At 41.8% G+C, this 20,052-nt stretch overlaps 1 long non-coding RNA gene across 1 annotated transcript in view; it reads left to right on the plus strand.

The window, feature by feature from the left end:
• Positions 1-253: 253 nt before the first annotated feature.
• Positions 254-20,052, plus strand: part of LOC130680097 (uncharacterized) — a 52,687-nt gene continuing 32,888 nt past the window's right edge. Inside the window, exons 1-2 of the long non-coding RNA XR_008993130.1 lie at positions 254-296; positions 13,724-13,817. This is a non-coding gene — a long non-coding RNA (uncharacterized LOC130680097). The remainder of the gene's footprint in view (positions 297-13,723; positions 13,818-20,052) is intronic.

Consider the following 20,052-nt stretch of genomic DNA (forward strand, 5'->3'; position numbering starts at 1 on the left):
TTCAAAAATATTATTTTCTTTTACGTTTGGGTAAAATGTTATCTTAAATTCCCAGGTTCCGTGGCAGTTAGATATAGACATGTGACTTGAGTTCTGGTCTATGGAATGAGCTAGAATTGAATCGGGGCAACTCATATCACGGATTTTTGAAAGTAGGTTTGTCTTACCTGCACACTCTTTCCCCTTTGAACAATTAGGTAAAGATGACAATACCCTGAGCAAGCTGAGATGGAAGGAGATGAGTTACCGCTCGGAGGAAAGCCACCCACTGAAGAGTATTTGCCGTGGACCACTATGTGAGTGAGAAATAAACCTCTGAGATGCATTTTGAGGTTAATTTTTAGAGCAGCTAGCATTACCGTAACTGGTATGTTACATAGTTTGTAGAGAGTGGAGACAATGTTTGCACCCACTCCATGTGTTTACCCCACTAAACTAGTTATCGTTCGTTCTAATATTAGTGATGATTAGTACTGAAACATTGACATTTTTATCATCAAAATGTGTTTTTAAGATGGCTGATCAAACTATACTTATTGCTTATGCTATGGTCATAAAATATATATTTTCAAGACCATGGTAACCTATCCTAATCCCAGAGCTTTAGCCTCATTTAATTTTACATTCAAGAGGTTGGAGCACCTCTGTTTTACTGAAACAAACTAGTCTCTTGAATAAAAGAGGAGAGAGTGCAAGAGATAAAATACCAAAGGGAAGTATTTAAAAATATACTCTACTTATTCCATTTATGCAACATTCATATATTTGTTATTCATAATGTTCACAAATTTATTATTTAAAAATTATCAGCTTCTGTGATATTGCAATTTGTAATGAAAATATTTGACCTTTTTCACCTTTTCTGGCATAGAACTGTTGGAATTTTCTAAGTGATGAAAGTGATAAAAATGTCTTTTGTTATGTCAGTGAGTTGACCTTTGGACACACTTTGGTAATCTAAGGATGGGGGTCAGTTGCCAGGGGAAACAAGCATGTGCATAGAGGGTTAAAACTTTTAACCACCAGGGAGGGGGGAGAGGCTGGAGATCGAATCAGCCAATGATTCAGTCAGTTGTGTTTGTGCAATGAAGCCTTCTTAAAACCCAAAAGAAGGGGCTTTGGAGAGTTACTGGGTTGGTGGGCATGTGGAGGTCTGGGCAGAGTGGCATGTTCAGAGAGGTCAGGGAGCTCCGCATCACAGCCTCATACCCTGCCTGCCCTGTGGATCTATTCTGTCTGTTACTGAGTTTACATCCTTTTATAATAAGCTGGCTATCTACTAAATACAATGTTTCTCTGAGTTCTGTGAGCCATTCTAAGAAATTAATCAAACCCAAGGAGAGAGTCATAGGAATCTCTGATTAATAGCCATTTAGTCAGAAGCCCAGTTAACAGTGTCACTTATGATTGGGGTCTTAAGTGTGTGTGTGTGTGTTGGGGTTGTGGGGTGACAGTCTTGTGGGAGTGCATTCTTAACCCATAGGAACTGATGCTATTTTCAGGTAGATAGTGTCAGAATTAAGCTGAACTCTAGGACCCCCAGCTGGTGTGGAGCACTGCTTCTCAGTTGTATGGAAATCTCACTTTACCAACATACACAGGTTGGAACTTGGTGATCAGAAGGACCCTTTAGCACCCCATAGGAGGGTACTATTATTATTATTATTATCATTCTAACTTTATAGATGAGAATGTTAAGGTACAGATTATGTGACTTTCCAAGTTTTTACAGTTACTTAGACATGAAGCCAGGGTACGAACACACAATACTTTCTTTAGAGGTTCTGTTCTCAAACATATGGCAAACTGCCTCAGATAAGCATAACAGAAAGGTCAAAAGGATAGGGCTCTTTAATCTGGATAGAAAAGAAGGGGACATGCCATTAATCCTGTTAAGCATATTCTTCAGTAGGAAGTGACCTTATAATTCTTGTGTTTTATTTTATAAAACATCATCAAACACATCTTTAAACTAAGGATTACCGAATTAGAATACGAAGGAGATAGAAAAATTCCTTTTCCAAAATACATTTTTAAGACAAAGATAAATCACAGCCTCCTTATGATTTAGATGGTTTAATTTGTACAGTCTCCAATATACGATGTTTCGACTTATGACTTTTTGACTTTGCGATGGTGTAAAAGTGATACACATACAGTAGGAAGCATACTTTGAATTTTGAATCGTGACCTTCCCCTGGGCTCGTGATGCGCCGTGTGATCCTCCCTGGTGATGCCGGGCAGCAGCACAGGGCTGCAGCTCCCAGGGACCCTCGCCGTATGAGGAAGCGTGAGAGTAAACCATACAGTCACAACGATCTGTGCCCAAACAGTCGTCCTGTTTTTTCACTTTCAGGATGGTATTCAATAAATTACATGAAATATTCAACACTCTATAAAATAGGCTTTGTGTCAGATGCTTTTGACCAATTGCAGGCTAATGTAAGTGTTCTGAGCACTGTGAAGGTAGGCGAGGCAAGCCATGATGTTCGCTACAATAAGTGTATTAAATGCATTTTCGACTTAGAGTATTTTCAATTCAGGATGAGTTTATTGGGAACGTAACTCCATTGTGGTTTGAGGGAGATACATAGTTGAATTAGAATTTCAGAGGATAAATTGGATGTGCTGCGGGAGCTTATGTGGGAGACTATGAGAGATACTGGGTGATAATATCACTCCCTTTTCATTTTACATGGGCTTTTTACCATCCTCTGAACCATGTGATTCTGCCATTATGGTCCTAGCTTATTGAACCAGGTCTGCCGCTTGACCCAGGAGAGGCCATCTATAAGTTGGCCAGTGGTCCAGGGCCAGGTCTACCTGGAGAGTTCTGTCCAGTTGGAGTACCCTAAGCTAAAATGGTGTATGGTCAACCTAATGGGAAGCCCTTTCCTTAGTGAGTGTAAATACGAGATGTAAAGAGAAGTAATGAGCAAACACTAGTGCAGCAGATGCTGAGGGACCCACAGAAGCAAAGCAGTAAGTGAAGCCATGAAGTGGAGAAAAAGAGAATTGTGATGGTGTTGTGTGACTATTAAAGAATATGGCTGTCCTTCCTTGAGACCCTGTGTTGTCTATTTAAACATCGTGCCCGTTAATCAAGTATATTAGTTTTTCTATTGCTGTTATTCCTCCCTCCCTCCCTCCCTCCCTCCCTCCCTCCCTCCCTCCCGCCTCTTTCTTCACATGTATTACTCAATACCTAGGTATTCGCCAGCTTCTAGAAGCTATCTGCATTCCTTAACTCACAGTCTCCTTTCATCTTCAAAGCCAGCAGCGGCTAGTGAAGTCTTTCTCAGGATGCCATTTCTCTGAATCTGCCTCTTCTGCCTCGTTTATTTAAGGAACCTTGGGATTACATTGGCCCACTCAGATAATCTATGATAATCTTCTTATTTTAAAGTTAGCTGATTAGCAACCTTAATTGCATCTGAAACTTTAATTCCCTTTGCCAAAAAATATACTTACATGTCCTGGGGATTAGAGTGCGGACATCACTTGGGAGCCATTATTCTGTCTAGAATACTACATATAGTACAAATGTTGTTTATCAAATATTAAACAGCAAATATTAATAATAATGTTTCCTTGCAACTTTCTGCCACTGATACTTAATAATGAGGCTTAAGGCTCTATGATATGGGTGGCCTAATAGTTAACCTGTTTAGCAAGAATTGTCTTAAAATTGTTTGCAAAGCAGTCAGACTTTGTGATCCCTATCCTCTTGTTGAATATCTGGACTCAGTGACACCAGGCATAATGGAGTAACCTGCCAATGGCCCTACCTCAAACTTTAAAGTCGACACGACCTGTCCATTCACACAAAGCTTTTAGTCGGGTTTTTAGAGTGTTTTCTTGATTATGAATAGATAGATAAGAATCCCATTTGAGGAAAGCCTCCAACATAAAACTTAGAGACTGAAACTAACAAACCATTTGAGCATGGAAGGAAGAAAGAATAGGAAAAAAAAAAAAAAACCCCACTAAACTTCAAAAATGCCATTAATCTCAAGGAGAAAATAATGCATTTATGCCACAAGAAGGACAAGTAAACAATAGTAAAAGGTAGGCCCCAAACAGTAAATATACCTAAAGGTAGACATCAGAACTGCAATTAAAAGCATTTATTATAAGAGAGAGTGGAGTAATGCCTACAAAATTCTAAATAGAAATTATTTTTAATCTGAATTCTATGCTTACTGTAGTGCTCAGACATTTAGGGTGGCTGCTACAATCCCTGACTCCCGGTGTTCCCACCATTTCCCTTCAGAATGGGTAGGACCTGTCACTTGCTTCTAACCAACAGAATATGGCAAAGATGGATGACAGGATGCACGTGATTGCCTGATGATGTCATACACAACTGTAGACACCACCTAACTGGAGTCTCTCTTTTGCTAACTTTGAGACACCAAGGAGCCTTAGGGGTGGGGATCTCACATGACAAGGAACTCCTTGGAATTGAGGGTCATCTCCATCTACAGTCAGGAAGAAAAGGAAGTTGTCAGTTCTAAAACCATAAGGAACCAAATTCTGCCAATAACTTGTGTGAGGCTGGAAGCCAACGCTTCCCTAGTCGAGCCTCAGATGAAACTGCAGCCCCAACTGACAACTTGATTCAGCTGTGGGAGGACCCAGCTGGTCTCTGCCCAGAGACCTGCAGAAACTGAGTTGTCTGGAACTGCTAAGTTTGCAGCAATATTGTTTCATAGCAGTGGATACCTAATACACCCAGCAGAATTATTTAACTGGGATGGTAGAATGAAGGTAATTTTAGACACATTAGATAATCTTATCTTAAACTTAACTGAAAATCAACTCCCTGGAACTCTACGTATGTCATACATGTATGGCATTTAAGAGTATCTTTCTAAGAAAAAGTAGTGACAAAATGACAAAATACACACAAAAATAATCAGACTGTTAGGTGGTAATTATGGTGCAGGACACTTCATTTTGAGCAATATCAGACATCCAGGGGAGAGTGAGAACCACACAATCTATTTCCTTGTACCACCACACTGTTCAGAGCATTCTGCTATGCAAACAGCATACAAATAAATAGGTGAATGAGAGGATGATTGAAATAGGGCTACAAACAATTCAAAGCAAGCAAGCACAGACTGCTTTTGCAGCCATATTTGTAAATATAGCTAACACTATCATGCATAGTGCTACCTTCAACTGAAAACAAGGGTATGTGGGTATTTGCACAAATTCCATTTGTTCCACCCTCCTCCTGATTCCCAAAGGACTAGTTGGCCACCAGCCGGCAGAGTGATGGTTCAGTAAAGAACATTGATTAGATCAAATTATTCCTCTCTTCTTAAACTTTCAAATGGCTTCAACATCCCCTTCACTCCAATCTCAGTTTGTCCCCTGTAGGGCTTTTGCTCTTACTGTGCCCTCTGTCTTGTGCATGTATTTACAGGACTCACTCCCTCATGTCACTCAGCTTTCCTTATGTATCACCACTTCAAAGAAGTTCTCTCTGATTGTGTGGCCTCAAATGGTAGCCACTTACTCTGATTTATTATTCTTTGGTGCTCTACCCATTGTGTATTGATCTTGTGTTCCCTGAACCCCACCAGATTATAAGATCCTTGAGGGAGTGATGTTTTTCTATTTATTGTTGTATCACTAGACCCACACTTTTGATGATCGATTAATCTTTAATGAATGAATGAATGAAATTTCAAAGTAAAACATTCATTTCTCCAAGAATGATATATAATAAGACAGTAATCTAAACCAAATCTCATTCTATACTACTTAAATTCCTTCCAAATATGTACATTTGCTTCAAAAAATATCTAATGCAAGAGAGCTGCTTGTCAGTTTTAGACAGATATAATTCTGAAGAAATTCAAGACAACCAGAATAGAATATATAATTTCCACTGTCTCCATAATTGCAAATTCATATCACTTTAATCATCAGCATTGTGCCAGCTATGTGATCTTACAGTCATGAAACAAGAAGATAAAGGCAGGGATAAAGACTGGTATTATACTATTTGGTTTTTGACATTCTGGGCATTATTGACTCTAAAACAGATAATGTTCTCTTTAATGTATTGGCGTGTCAGGAAGACTGTAAGAGAGCATTTACCCCCATCCTGACCATCACACTTAATTGAAATGGAGGCATTTTACTGTGCATTAGGGGAAGTACATAGAGCCTTTCAAGTAATTCCATCCCCCTGCTAGTTAATTCTTTTATTTTTTCAGTTAGATCTCTACCTCATTGCCTGGCATTAATGAATTTTTAGTAATATAAAGAGCAGATGAGAGTGAAAAACTAGCTTCTAAATGAGTTGAAAAGCTAGCAGGTCACTATGGAGAAGAGGTGAGTTTGCAAGCTCTTTCCAGTAGTTATACTTAATAAGATGCAGCCAAGTGGAAGGAAGGCTGACTTTTCAAGAATCGTGTTACTGCGCTTAGACCTAGATGGGCTCAGAGAGGCAGTGGTGTTGCTGCCTCGATGGGTGACAGTGGGGTCCTAATTCAATCTCAACTCATCTGTGTAGTTCTATAGTTCATAGAAAATGAGCAATTACAACGGACTCTCTTCAGTGTTCTAGTAAAGAATGTTGGAGAAAAGGATAATGATGAATACAGTTACTGTATTACTCCAAACACAGCTAAAATTGCTGCTGATATTTTATAAACTCCAGTTTAGATTTCAACTACAGTGACCAAAGCATCCCGTGTGCCCAGGACCCCCCTGGGTTTACACAGAAAGCACTGAGTTCTGGGAACCCTCTCAGTCCTAGGCACCCCAGCTGGCCGACCTAGGCACTCTGCCGGGCAGGACCATGGGGAGCGGCTTGGCGCAAAGGACTGTAGTTTATCTTTCTAGAAGACCCTTGTTCTCTTCCAGTCGCTGATATTTAACTCCTGATGAGAGCCTGACTGCAAAGAGCAGGTCACAAGACTGCCGCAGCCCAAGGATAAACATTCAACACTTACCAAAAGCTCTTATACAGCAAGTCTTCCCCTAAGATTTAGGGGGAAAATGAACTCGGATGTATAAAGATATCCATTACATTATTATTTACTTTTAACAGCAAAAATTGGGAATCAACTCAAATGTCCACAATGGGGATCAATTTAGTGAAATACATTATATTCATAGAATGAAAGAATACATAGTCATTAAAATTACAGTTCTTGCAAGTTATCGAATGACAGGGGAAAGTGCTTCTAAAATAGTATTGTCATGAGGGATATAAAGTTGTATATGTTGTATAGAAAAAAAGATTGGGAGGGAATTCATGAAAATGTTAATAATAAGTTTTCTCTGATATTTTTTACTTTATAATCACCATGAGAAATAATTATTGAGAAAAACTTTAATACCCAGATCAGTGGTTCTTCCACTTAAATTGCCTAAAGGGCATCTTTTGTGACTCAGATTTCCCAGCTCTTCCTTCAAAAATTCTGAATCAAGGTCTGAGTGAGACTCTTGCAACTGCCACTTACACGCTGCCCTGGAAAGTCTAACAGCTGCGCCATGAATTACTTGGAGAAACTCCAGCTGGAGTGTGTCTGTGTTTAATCTATTCATCTACTCTTTTATGCAGCAAGTTAGTCTAATGTGCAGGTAGAAGAGGTGGTTCTATAATTAGAGGGACGTGAAGGCAACGTTGGCTGCTCCATCAGTTACCACGGCCACTGATTAGTGATGGAGAGTTTGCCTGGGATCTTCAGTCCTCTGGCCTGTGACTCACCGCTGCGGGACTGAATCAGAATCACTTTTGGAATTTTGTGAGTGCCTGAGCACATGTGTGCGTGTGTATACACATGCACTCACATGCACACAGAGTTCCCCAGGCCACAGTCAAACCTCTGGAATCAGAACCTCTGAGCAGGGTGCTGAAAGTGTGTGTCGCCACTGCCCTATGTGTGATTCTGGTATTCACCCCTCTTTAACAACTGACTACTCACTGTAGACTAAGGTTCAAATTCTTGCAGAACAAATACTTTTTGAAGGGTAGGACTTTGAAACTATTGCTTATTATAAACATCTTAGTAAATTGGATTTGTCAATTACTACTTCATTCCTGGAGCAGATTTTGATGAAGACAGAGGGGAAGGATGTGAAGATGTTGGTACATGAAGAATGGGGAGTGACTAAAACAGAAAACAAAAAACCCAGACATGAAAAGTGAGTAGTGGAGGTCCTAGAGACAGACCCCTGCCAGCCTCATCATTTTGCATGGGTGAGACCCTGGCACTGTGAGGGTGCTTCTACCAACTCCAAAAATAATTTGGAGCTATTGGTGAGTAAAGTTTAAAGGTTAAATTGCTCACGTTTTTTTTTTTTTTTTTTTTTTTTTTTTTTTTTTTTTTTTAGGAGAGCAAGGTGAAGGCTTTTATTTAGAGATAAGGTGAAAGGACAGAGCTCCCGGCTCATGCCAGGAGGGGACAAGAGAGCCCCAAATTGCTCACGTTTTAACAATGGCTGAATAGTCAATGCAGCAGAAAGCAGCCATTTCATTAGTGGTTTTTGCAAGACCAGTAAGTGGTTCATTATCAATTATGCATCACTTATGCAGATTTGCTTTAAACTTACACCTCCAAGGCCACACTTGCAGCATTCCTTAATTTTCTCCTGGATTTGAATTGCTGGTCTTCAAATCCGCGCCTCTGATGCATTCTCATTCTAACCAGGTGGGTCAAGTTCAGAAGGGAAAGAGGCAATATCTGCCGCAAAATTGTTTTTTAAATGGAGTGCATTTTAACTTCTTACCTGCTAGGTCCTTACTCTTTTGAAGAATGAGGTGAGAACCAGATAACTTTCCTAATGCCTGAGGAGGAGGTTACAGGAGCTTTTCCACAGAGAATAGTTGTTACCTTGGAACTGGCCTTGTGTCCCCCTGGAAGACTCAAGAAACAGTGCAGAAGCTCTGCATGCATGTTAGGGAACAGCAGAGTTTGAGTAGCTGTGATTTCTGCTGGGACTGTTCTGTAGTCAGAAACTCAATCCACTCTTTCAGCTTCAGTTTACCGAAGAATGGGGAGGAACCTTTTTCTTAGAGAGTTGTTGTAAAACAGAGTCACTTAAATGTGAAAAGGCAGAGGTGAAGGCTAATTGTTCCATAGAACATGTTTGTTCTTTAAAAAGAATTGGAGTAATGAGAACAGGAAAAGGTCAGTTGAAAAGATAGTGTGTGATTAAGTCAAGAGTTACTCAATTCTACTCAAATTGTCCCCTTCCACCTTCCTGGGGTAGAGTGGGAAGGGAACTGTGTTAACGGAGCTAGTTAACAAGGCAGGCTCAAGGGGGGGAAAGTTGGAGAATCATTAAGCAGAGCTATATCCGAGTCATTTTAAGAAGATACAACCCTCACCTGAATAGATTTTGCTCATGCACCTGTGCCCCTGACCCTGATCCGAGGGGCGTGTTGTCCGAAACACCACACCTGAGCTCCTCCAAGCCCCCACCCATAAGATGGCAAACCTCCTGCTTCTCTTCCAAGTCCTCGGTTCCCGCCGGCACCACCTGAAGCCCAATCACCCCTCGCCCCCCTCCCAATCCCAGCACCTAGCCAATAGCCACCAGCCCCGTAGAAGTAACACCACAATCACCCCATGCCCCTTCCTATATAAACCAGCATCTTTCCCTAATAAAGCGGAATTCTCCAGTGAATTGCTGCTGTGTGTCGCTCCTTTCCTTTCAATTTTAAGAAGATACAACCCTCACCTGAATAGATTTTGCTCATGCACCCGTGCCCCTGACCCTGATCCGAGGGGCATGTTGTCTGAAACACCACACCTGAGCTCCTCCAGTCACAGGAGGGCCCTGCCTTGAGTTTTCTCTGCATACCTGGAGTATTCTGGCTGGCATGCTCCACTCGCCGTCTCTCTTTTCTGGGATGGATCTACATCTGCTCTACAAACACTGCATAATCTGAATGTTGGCCCCAGATAAGCCTGTGTTGAATGAGCAAGTCTATGAAGACTTTTTGAGCAGTCACTTCCGGGAGAATGTCACACAAATAAACCATTCTGGGAAACCTAACGTTTTGCTAATGACCTAACGGAGTGGTGAAGAATGTTGGAACTGGAAAGGGACTCCTCTGTTACTGGCACCATTTTACAGATGAGATATCTGAGGCCTGACAGGTTAAGAATATAATACTGACACAGAAACTTAATGTACAACCTAAACTAGGATATATACTTTGCTAGATCATTGCCTATGTTATCATTTACTCACAACAACTTCTTGAGTGGGGTAAGATTACTGCCATTTTGTATAAATTAATAATGAGGCCTCAGAGAGATTAAGGAACTTTATAAAAGTAGCTAGGAAGTGGCCGTGACAAATTTTAAGCCTCAGTCTGTTCACCTGGGCCCTCACCCCACAGGAGGACGATTGGGCTTCATGATTTGACTGAGGGGTGGGGTCAATGTCCCCACCTTGGGGGACGTGGTGGGGACTGGAGGCCACATGTAGAATTAGCAATTCATTGCTCCTCCATGAATGTGCAATGTGTTCTGGCACTGGTGGGCAGGGTAGCTGAATGTTCTCTGATTTATAGCAACCCTGAGCATTTTCCTGGGACTCCTGCTGTGACAGATGGCTATGGGGGTAAGGCAATTAGAGGGAAGAAAGCCCAATCCCATTGGGGACAGGGCGTTTACCCCCAAAGGAGTATACTGTGTACATTTCTCCCATCCTTGAATATATTTGGGGGGTAGATATCCTGCATGGCCTGTGGTTGCAGACCACGGCAGGTGAGTTCAGACTGAGCGTACGTGTGTGGCAGTTGCGAGGTGACATGCTCAGCATCCTCTTGTAGCTCTGCCTGTACCTCAGCAGGTGACAAATACTATGCAGTATAAATTGCCTGGGGGACACAAGGAAATTTCAGAAACTCTGCAAGAGTTGGAGAAGGTGGGCATCATAAAGCCCACTTACAGTTCTTTTAATTCCCTGGTGTGGACAGTGAAAATCCCAGATGGCTCCTGGGGTATGACTGTGGATTACATGGAATTGAATAAAGTCACACCCCCTTTGCATGCTGCTGTCCCCTCTATAGCAGCCCTTACGGACACCCTCAGTCATGAACTAGGGATGTATCATTATGTCGAGTACCTTGCTAATGCCTTCTCCTCTATTGACATAGCACAGGAAAGTGAGAAACTGTTTGCCTTCATGTGGGAAAGCTGGCAGTGGCCACCCACTGTCCTTCCACAGGGGCACCTCCACAGTGCCACCGTGTGTCATGGACTTGTCGCCCAGGACTGGCTCACATGGAAGAAACCACAAACGGTGCGCCTGTATCACTACATTGATGACATCATGCTCACGGCTAATTCTCTTGCAGATTTAGAAGGGGCAGTTCCTAGACTGCTGCACCATCTACAGGAGAAAGGATGGGCTGTGAACAGCACCAAGGTTCAGGAACCTGGTTTGTCAGTAAAGTTCTTGGGGATCATCTGGTGGGGTAACACTAAAGTTATCCCAGAAGCAGTAATAAACAAGGTCTAGGCTTTCCCCACCCCTACCACTGTGGCAGTATTACAAGAATTTTTGGGTCTTTTGGGTTACTGGAGAGTGTTTATTCCACACTTGGCACAAATTCTGAAGCCCTTATACCAGTTGGTACAGAAGGGCATCAGATGGGACTGGGATGAAACATGTGCAACTACTCTTACTGTTGCTAAACGGGCGGTCAAGGCCATACAGGCCTTGAGTGTAATGGACTCATCAATGCCCTGTGAGCTAGATGTTCATATAGCCGAAGATGGTTAGGGATGGGGACTTTGGCAGTGGTTTGAATGGAAGCACCAACCTATTGGATTCTAGTCACAACTATGGCAGGATCAGAGGTCCAGTACACCTTGATAGAGAAGCACGTGGCTGGCTATGGAGTGCATCACCAGAACAGCTCTGACTAAGGTCATAACCACCTATCCCATTGTGGGGTGGGTGCAAGACTGGACCCAAAGGCCATGGAGTGGTGTGGCACAGACACCTATACTGGCCAAATGGAGTGCATAATTGCAGCAGCATAGCACCCTGTCTACTAGCCCCTTAAGTGGAGAACTCCAATGCTTATTGGGGCCAGTGATGTATACCAGTGGAAAGCAGGAGGAACTTGCTTTTGAACCATTGGTAGCTGAGAGTCCTTATGAGGAGGGAAAAGCCCCTATACCTGAAGATGCTTGGTACACAGATGAGTCATGGGCAGCCCCCAAAGTGGAGGGCTGTGACTTTCCACCCTAAGACTGAGACAATATGGATGGGGATGGAGAGGGGAAGAGCAGTCAGTGAGCTGAATTGTGGGCAGTATGTCTCGTGATCACCCAGAAGCCCTCCCCTATAGTTGTCTGCACTGACAGCTGGGCCCTCTATTGGGGCTTGACCCTGTGGCTGCCAACATGGTACCATGCCAACTGGATGGTTAGTCACCAGACCCTTGGGGGGCAAGAGTTGTGGCAAGACCTATGGGTCTCTGGTCGTGGTAAGACTGTTACTGTATATCATGTGACTGACCATCTGCCTTTGGCATCTTGAGGGAATGATGAAGAAGACACATTGGCCCAGGTGCACTAGCTGGAAGGAAAGCCTGCCTCTGTAGCCCCTTAGTGGGGCTTGCTGTTGACCTTTGAATAAGACAGCAGAGCCCAGAATGAGTGCCTTGTGTGCTCTAAGGACTTACACTGAGTCCCGCAGCAACATGGGACAAGAGTAAAGGGGCCAATCCCCCTTGTCAGGTGGCAGATAGACTATATTGAGTCTCTGCCCTTATCATAAGGATACCGGTATGCCATGACTGTGTGGGCACAGCTGCTGTTCTGATGGTTGCTTTTCCTGCATGTTGTGCAGATCAGCAAACCACCAAGAAGGACCTAGAGCATCTCTTGCAGCCTATGGCCGGCTGCAGGTGACTGAGAGCGATCAATTCACCCACTTTACTAGACATGCATTACAAGAATGGGTGCAGCAATTAGGAATAAAGTGGAAGTTTCATGTACCATATAATCCTACTGGGGCAGGCATGACAGAGAGGGACAATGGTTTGTTGAAATCTGGCCTGAAGTCAGACACCAGTAGTTTATGGGGCTGGTCAGTTTACTTATGGACAGGGCTGTGGCATTTGAATGAGAAGTCCCAAAAAGGAGCCTTGAGCCCTGTGGACATGCTCACACACATTGCTGCCTCTCCCATACAACTGTATGTGCAAACCAAAGAGGAGTTATTGAAGCCAGGATATGGCCAGGAGAGCAACATCCTGCTGCCAGCTCCAAAGGCGTTAAACCCTGGAGACTCTGTTGAGTGGACATGGCCCTGGACATTTTGACACATGGGTCAACAATGGCCGGCTCTTCTGACACTTTGGGGAAAAGGCCTGGAAGCTAGCCTCCTGTGTGTTCCTGGAGTAACAGCAGAATGGCTCTAAAGATCACTGTAGTGTGCTCAAAATGTCCTGGAGGTAAGAGCATCTTATGCAGAAGTTCTGTTTTATCTTTATGTCCAGTGCATGTACCTCCTGTAGCCCTACACATTGACCCATCTGTAACTCTCACAGGGAGGGAGGGGGGTGAAAGTCTGGTATACTAGACCAGGAAGAAGTCCCGTTCTTGCCACTGTCCTACTCCAGGACCACTGTCTTGCATGCATCCTACCTGATGGACAGGATCTGCCTATGTTGGTGTCATTAAAACATGTATCTTATCATCCTTAAGGTTATTTTCTTCTGCAGTCCCTCTGGCCTGGACCTGCCCCCTGGCTGCAGCTGCCACGTGATGATTGTTCTGCACTCCCTACCCGTTCAGCTACTGGAGCCTGTGGAATAGGTGAGCCATGGACTTAACCTGCATAGGACTTGGAACCTGGCTGAATCCTCTGGTTTGAGGATTATCATGATTTTATTGATGCTGTTATTGTACATTATTAGTCTGGTTACAGTGCTCCCATTTTCTCCCATAGGGGCCATTGCAGAAGATGGGGATCAAGTAGATTGTGTGGCCAGAGTTCTGGTGGGGTGGGCTGTGAGTAAAATTGCAGTATTTCCAGAATCTCTCACCTGGCCTTTGTGCATCTCCATATCAATAGGTGTTTCCAAGGGGTGGAGAGAAGTAGTCCATCTCCACATCAATAGGTGATTACAAGGGGGAGTGAGAGCGTATCTGGACTGGAGAGCTTGGGTGGGGTCCCTTTTTGCAGTCAGGTCACGAGAGACACAGGAGAGCAGAAGTGGATGACTGCTTGTAAGCAATAAATGGGTTTCTCCCACTTTATTTCTTCCTTTTACTGATTTTGGTTTCAAAGGTAATTTGCCCCAGGCTGGGAAAATATTTTCATGCAAAAGTTACATATACATATATTGCCTTTTACTGTGCAGGGTCCTGCCTGAGGTTTGGAAGCATTTAGGAAACCAGATTGGGTTTGCATAAAGACATAACAGCTTCTGAACCTACAACATTCCACCCACGCTTTTGTTATGTGCTTCCGTCCTTATTTGTCTCACCTTAGCCCCAGAGCCCATGGTCTACCTTCCATCGCTAATGCTAATACTGCCTTTAGTCTTGCTTTGAACCCTAAGCCTAGGCAACCATGGATTTGCTTCCTGCCTCTAGAGATGATTCTCTTCTTGAAATTTCATATTAATGAAATCATAGACTATTCTGGCCTCTTTCTCTTAGCATAATTTTTTGAGGTTCATTCATATCATTGCATGTTTCAGTGGTTTGTTCTTGTTCATTGCTGACTAGCAAGCCCCGGTGTCTATCCTGTGTGCTCCTGGGAAGAAAGACTAAACAATTTAGCTCAACATGTAAGCCTTTAATAACCTGGCTGCTACCTGTGTCTATCTCCTTCGAAGGACGTCTTCCCATCTTCCCCAGCCTGACAGTTTATTTGCAACATAGAACTACTTGCAGCTTCCAAGTGTACTATGTGTTCTTTTTCAATTTACCTTTTCTAAGAATAGTAATATAAGTAATATAATAAATCTCTGTCTGCTTTGAACACCTTTGTGCTACATTTGCCCAACTCTGATGATATCTGCTCCACATTTCTTACCTTCACTCATTTCTATTTTATTTCTCAAAACCCAACTCAGTGCCTCAGACTTTTAAGAAAGTTTCCATGCCCTGTAACCATCTACACTAGGCCTGGCCTGCCAGAGAATTGGTGAATGCCCCTGTGGTCCAGACTTTCCTCTTCATATCACATCAGATTACAGACACTTGCTCACTGGCTTGTTTCCCTAAACTTGTCAGATTATAAAGTCCTTGAAGGAAGAAACCATGTCCTTTTATCTCGAGCATTTAGCACAATATGGCACATGGTGGGAATTTAACATGTTTGAAGATACAGACATATTGCACTCTATTGTATTTCACTTTATTGCAATTTGGAGGCACAGCATTTTTTATAAATTGAAGATTTGTGGCGATCCTGCAAGTCTACTAGGGCCATTCTTCCAACAGCATTTGCTCACTTTGTGTCTCTGTGTGACCTTTTGGTAATTACAGCAATATTTCAAACTTCATTCTTATTATGTTTGTTATAGTGAACTGTGATGAGCTGAAAGCTGAAAGCCCAGATGGTGGTTAGCAATTTTTTAGCATTAAGCGTTGCTAAATATTTAGTATAAATAAAGTATTTTTTAAGGTATGTACATTCTTTAGACATAATGCTATTATTGCACACTTAATGGACTATAGTATAGTGTAAGCATAACTTTTATATGCACTGGGAAACCAAAACATTCATTTGAGTGGCTTTCCTGTGATATTTGTTTCATTGCAGAGGTCTGGAACTGACCCTGACATATCTTTGAGGAACTTCCTATACAAAAATTCTACCCATAGCTTGTCTGTCTTGTGGCCAAAAATTCTAAATGCTCCTTAGTTACATGGGGGAAAAATCTGACACTATTGAAAACTAAAAAAGGATTATCATTTCCAAATGCAGTTGTCCTGTGTGGTAATGGTAGTTTGGTTACTACAACCCATACCACAAATTATTTGTAAGCACTTCAGGGATTAGATTTTTTCATAGGCTGGTTCTTATTTTATTTTTAGTGATTATTATACTAAAAGGAATCTTAGCTATTACCTAATTCAATCATCTTGTTTCAATAATGGGTATTTTGAAGTCCAGAGAGTGAAAAGACACAGAAATTCACATACCTTGTGGCTTACCCGGTAATGGAAACTGGCTTCCGTGGACCGTTCTTTCCATGGCAACATGCTGCAACCTCTTTCCTCAAAGTGGAAATGATGCCCAGAGCTCCAGGGATGAGAAAGGAACTGCAAGGTCAGGTCGCCTATGTATCCTCGCTCTCGCATTTACGTGATGTGGGAACTAGTGCAAGACACTTAACCTCTCTGTTACGGCAGCTTCCTTATCCATCAGTGCAGATAATTGATTACACCTCCTGTGGTGGGGCCTGAGCTGTTGTCAGTGGGCTTCAAACCCATCCTTCTGTGCTCTGCTTTGGGATGTCGGGGCTGCGACATGTCTCCTTTGCTGTCCTCCCCCTCGTTAGGATCAACCAGTAGGGGCCTCTAGAGAGAATCCGAGACACTGGAAATAAAAGAAGGGACACATCCCTGCTTTGGCTTTCTATTTGCATAGAAGTCTCAGTTTTAGCTTCACAAGGTCCCTCCTTAATGCTTCTCAGTTTTAATAATTATAAACGCATGCATCCGGTCTCCCAGCCTCGGGGTGGTAGCTGCTTCCGGTAATTCCTGCCTCCCTGTCCCCTTCTGCCTTTTCAGCTCTTCAGTCCCTAATTAGCAATTCTTCTTCTTAACTTCTCTCTGTTCAAATGCGTAGTATGGTTTATATTCCCCGGCTAGCCCCTGACTGATGTGTCTTCCTCAGTGGGTGGTTGTGAACGTTAAAACAATTGTGTATGGAAAGAGCTTCACGGTGCCCGGCGCACCGGAAGGGCTCAATGAATGTTAACTATTGGTATTACTAATTAATTCTTCCATTGCTTAAGAAGAACTGCCTATCTGCTATGGATAGTTCCTTTTATTTTATTTTCTTCCTCAAGAACAATAAAGGAGAGGCTAATCACACAGGCCTCATGGTTTTGTTTTGGGTTTGTCTATGTTCATACATCCTTTTGGAGGCATAGGAATCTTGGCCCTAGACTAGCTTTATGGGGGTTACATGGTCCTCACAATAGCAACTCTCATGTCACTATCCCTTTAACCACTGAAGAAAAAAAAAAAAATTCTCCAGAGGAAATGTTTTGCCTGTTGAGTCATCCACATTAATTTCCAAAACAGAAAATTAAATGTATACGGGGAATTGACTCATTCTTCTTGGGTTTGTATCTTACTGAATTAAATCCCAACAAATATTGTGGTTCCATATGCTCTCTTCTTCCTGGGTTCTTTGTAGTTTGTATGTTGCTCTTTTAAAAATTTCTTTTTCACATATTTTCTGCTAAACGTCCCAACGCACTCTTCTGTTTACACATAGATGCTTTCTTCTTATTATTTCAGGTTCTTCTTTGGTTAGATGAGAACTTCAGATTTTTTTTCTCCACTCAGTGATATAAATGGATTGTCCCCCAAGCCCTTTGCTGTGTAATTGGCCAATGTTCTATGTGGAATTGAGGCAACCTCTAGGGAGAAAAAAAAGGATAAATTTTAAATTATTGGTCTCCTGAGAAACACTAGAAATTATCCTTATGTTACAGTACTGTGGGCAAGTAGATATTGGGGAGTTTGCTTCTATTACTAAATATAGCTATTATTTATGAGACTGATTGGGGTTACTAAGATACGTAAGATGGCTCTGCCCTTACTTGTTAGTCAACATACTAACATTTTAGATGGAGTCCTGGTCTAGTAGGTGAAGATTCTGTGCTAATGTCTGTGTATGTGTGAGAGAGTGAGAAAGAGCATGTGTGCACATATTTGGGAGTGAAGGTGGGGCTAGTGGGGGGCAGTCAGTGACTGACAACAGCAATCATTGCCCTGTACTTAATTCAGGAAGCTTGCTTTGGTCACATTTAGTAGCCAAAAAAGGCTGCTTCAGCAATATTTGTTAGTATGCTGGTAAGGCCCTTTGAAATGTTATGCATATTTTGTCCTGCTTTAAAAAGTCCACCCATAACTATGAATTTAAGCAATTTCATTATGGAGGAAAATAGAATTTTTTTCTTGCTTCTGTTTCAAATACCTCCCCACCATTTATCTAAATCTAAACTAAAATATTAAGAAAGTAAAATGACTTTAAGTAACTCAAACTGACCTAAGAAAAACATTCTCTCTACCATCAACTTTTCTATGAATAGGAATATTTAAATACAGATAGAGATAGAGAGAGAGAAAGTTCTGGTGAAATGTTCTTCCATCTCTTTTGCTACAGAATGAAATTTACCAACAACAGCCCTCACAGGGTCTTTCTTGTGCTCTTTATAAAGAAAATATTTCATAGAAAATATTTTAAGGGAAATAGGACACAGGCAAAAGATAATTCATATTCCTTAACTTGTTTTTTTTCTCTTTTAATCTTTGGGAAAAGTACTTCCCAAGGGATACTTTTCTTTCATTTCCTGAATGTTAAAGGTTCTTCCTTCATTGTCTAGCCATTGGCTGGTTTGGCTTTTTTTTTTTTTATAAGCTTGGCAATTTACTTCTACTGTCTGTTAGTACTTAGCCAACTACCTCACAATTAAAACTCATTCCAGCTGCTGAAGAATTGCTGTTTAGCACTTAGCTCTTTCCTTATGTATATGTTACATACACTTAACCTCTAGGGCTTTCTTGATGTATATTTTTTAATTCCCTGATCTCCCAATGCTATTTGATGACAGTAGGGAAAAAACGTAGCTAAATTGTTAGAGAATGATTTTTCAAAGTTTACAAAGAACTTGGAAAGAAGAAAGATACTTAGGAGACTACAACTCAAATGGTCTGGTAACCACTCACAGAGAACCAATTGTTAATTGTTCTACTAGTGAAGTGTTAAGTGTCTTATTATGACATAATGGAAGAATAAACTCTGAACTCACAATTATTTAAAATATTAGGAACTTTAAGTTATCTTGCCTTTTTCTTGACAGACATGTGCCTGCATAGTTGAAATGTGTGAACCCTCTGTCCTTGAACAGGATTACACCCTCCATGTCTCTGAGCTGTCAAAGAGTGATGGCCATCATCCATCAAAAGCTTGATGGCATTCTCTCTGGAGCGCACATGTGGGCCGTCGGATCAGAAGCGAGGATCACAACTGAACAACATGTGTAATTAGATTTGCCTAAAACATTCCATCTTCTTCAGGTTGAGCTCAATGTCTTTACTTATTTTCATCTTATCTGTCCCAGTTTCAGCATCATTTTAACAGAATATCCTTTGGTCCCATCTGAGCAGTTAGCAAATCTTCAGATCTTCTGCTCCTGTTCTTCACAGAGACTTGAATGTTTTTCCCAAAGGTGGTACTGTCCCCTCAGAACAGAGTTCTGAGCAAAGTGTTCTCTGCCTCTCCCATGTTCTCCTGGGTGGGTTGGGGGGGGAGGCTTGGTATTCTAAATACCTGATATTGAAGTCTGGTTCTGGTTGGTATTTAGCAGAGTAGAGAGCTAAAGTAACCACCAGACTGTGTTTTTCTGTCGGGGTCTGTTCTCCATTCTTCACGGAGTCAAGTCCCCACATTGAGATTCTTTAGCGGTTTTCTCCAAATTAATATTCTTTTCCTTAAACTAATTGCTTTTCAAGAAGAGGATTTGGTGTTCTCCAAGCTGAAAACAAATTGGTAAATACTGTAAATTGTGAGACTGAAATAGAAGTTCTGGTTTCCTTAGTGGTAAAAAAGAGTGAGATTTAAATATGTCTTTAAATGGTGAACAGACGATAGCCTGCCTTAGTGCATTTCTAAGATGGCCATTTGTCCTGTGGTGGGGACATTTTCTAATGAAGACCACATTTTCAATATGCAAAAGTTGGGATAAATGTGACTTTCTTTGGTCATTTACTGTATGAAAATGATTTTTATTTTGTAGGAGATAAGATGGAGTGTCATAACACAGACACTTCCACACCTTTTTTTCTTCAGAGAAAT

Source organism: Manis pentadactyla, chromosome 12 (genome assembly GCF_030020395.1).
Source record: "Manis pentadactyla isolate mManPen7 chromosome 12, mManPen7.hap1, whole genome shotgun sequence".
NCBI classification, from domain to species: Eukaryota; Metazoa; Chordata; class Mammalia; order Pholidota; family Manidae; genus Manis; species Manis pentadactyla.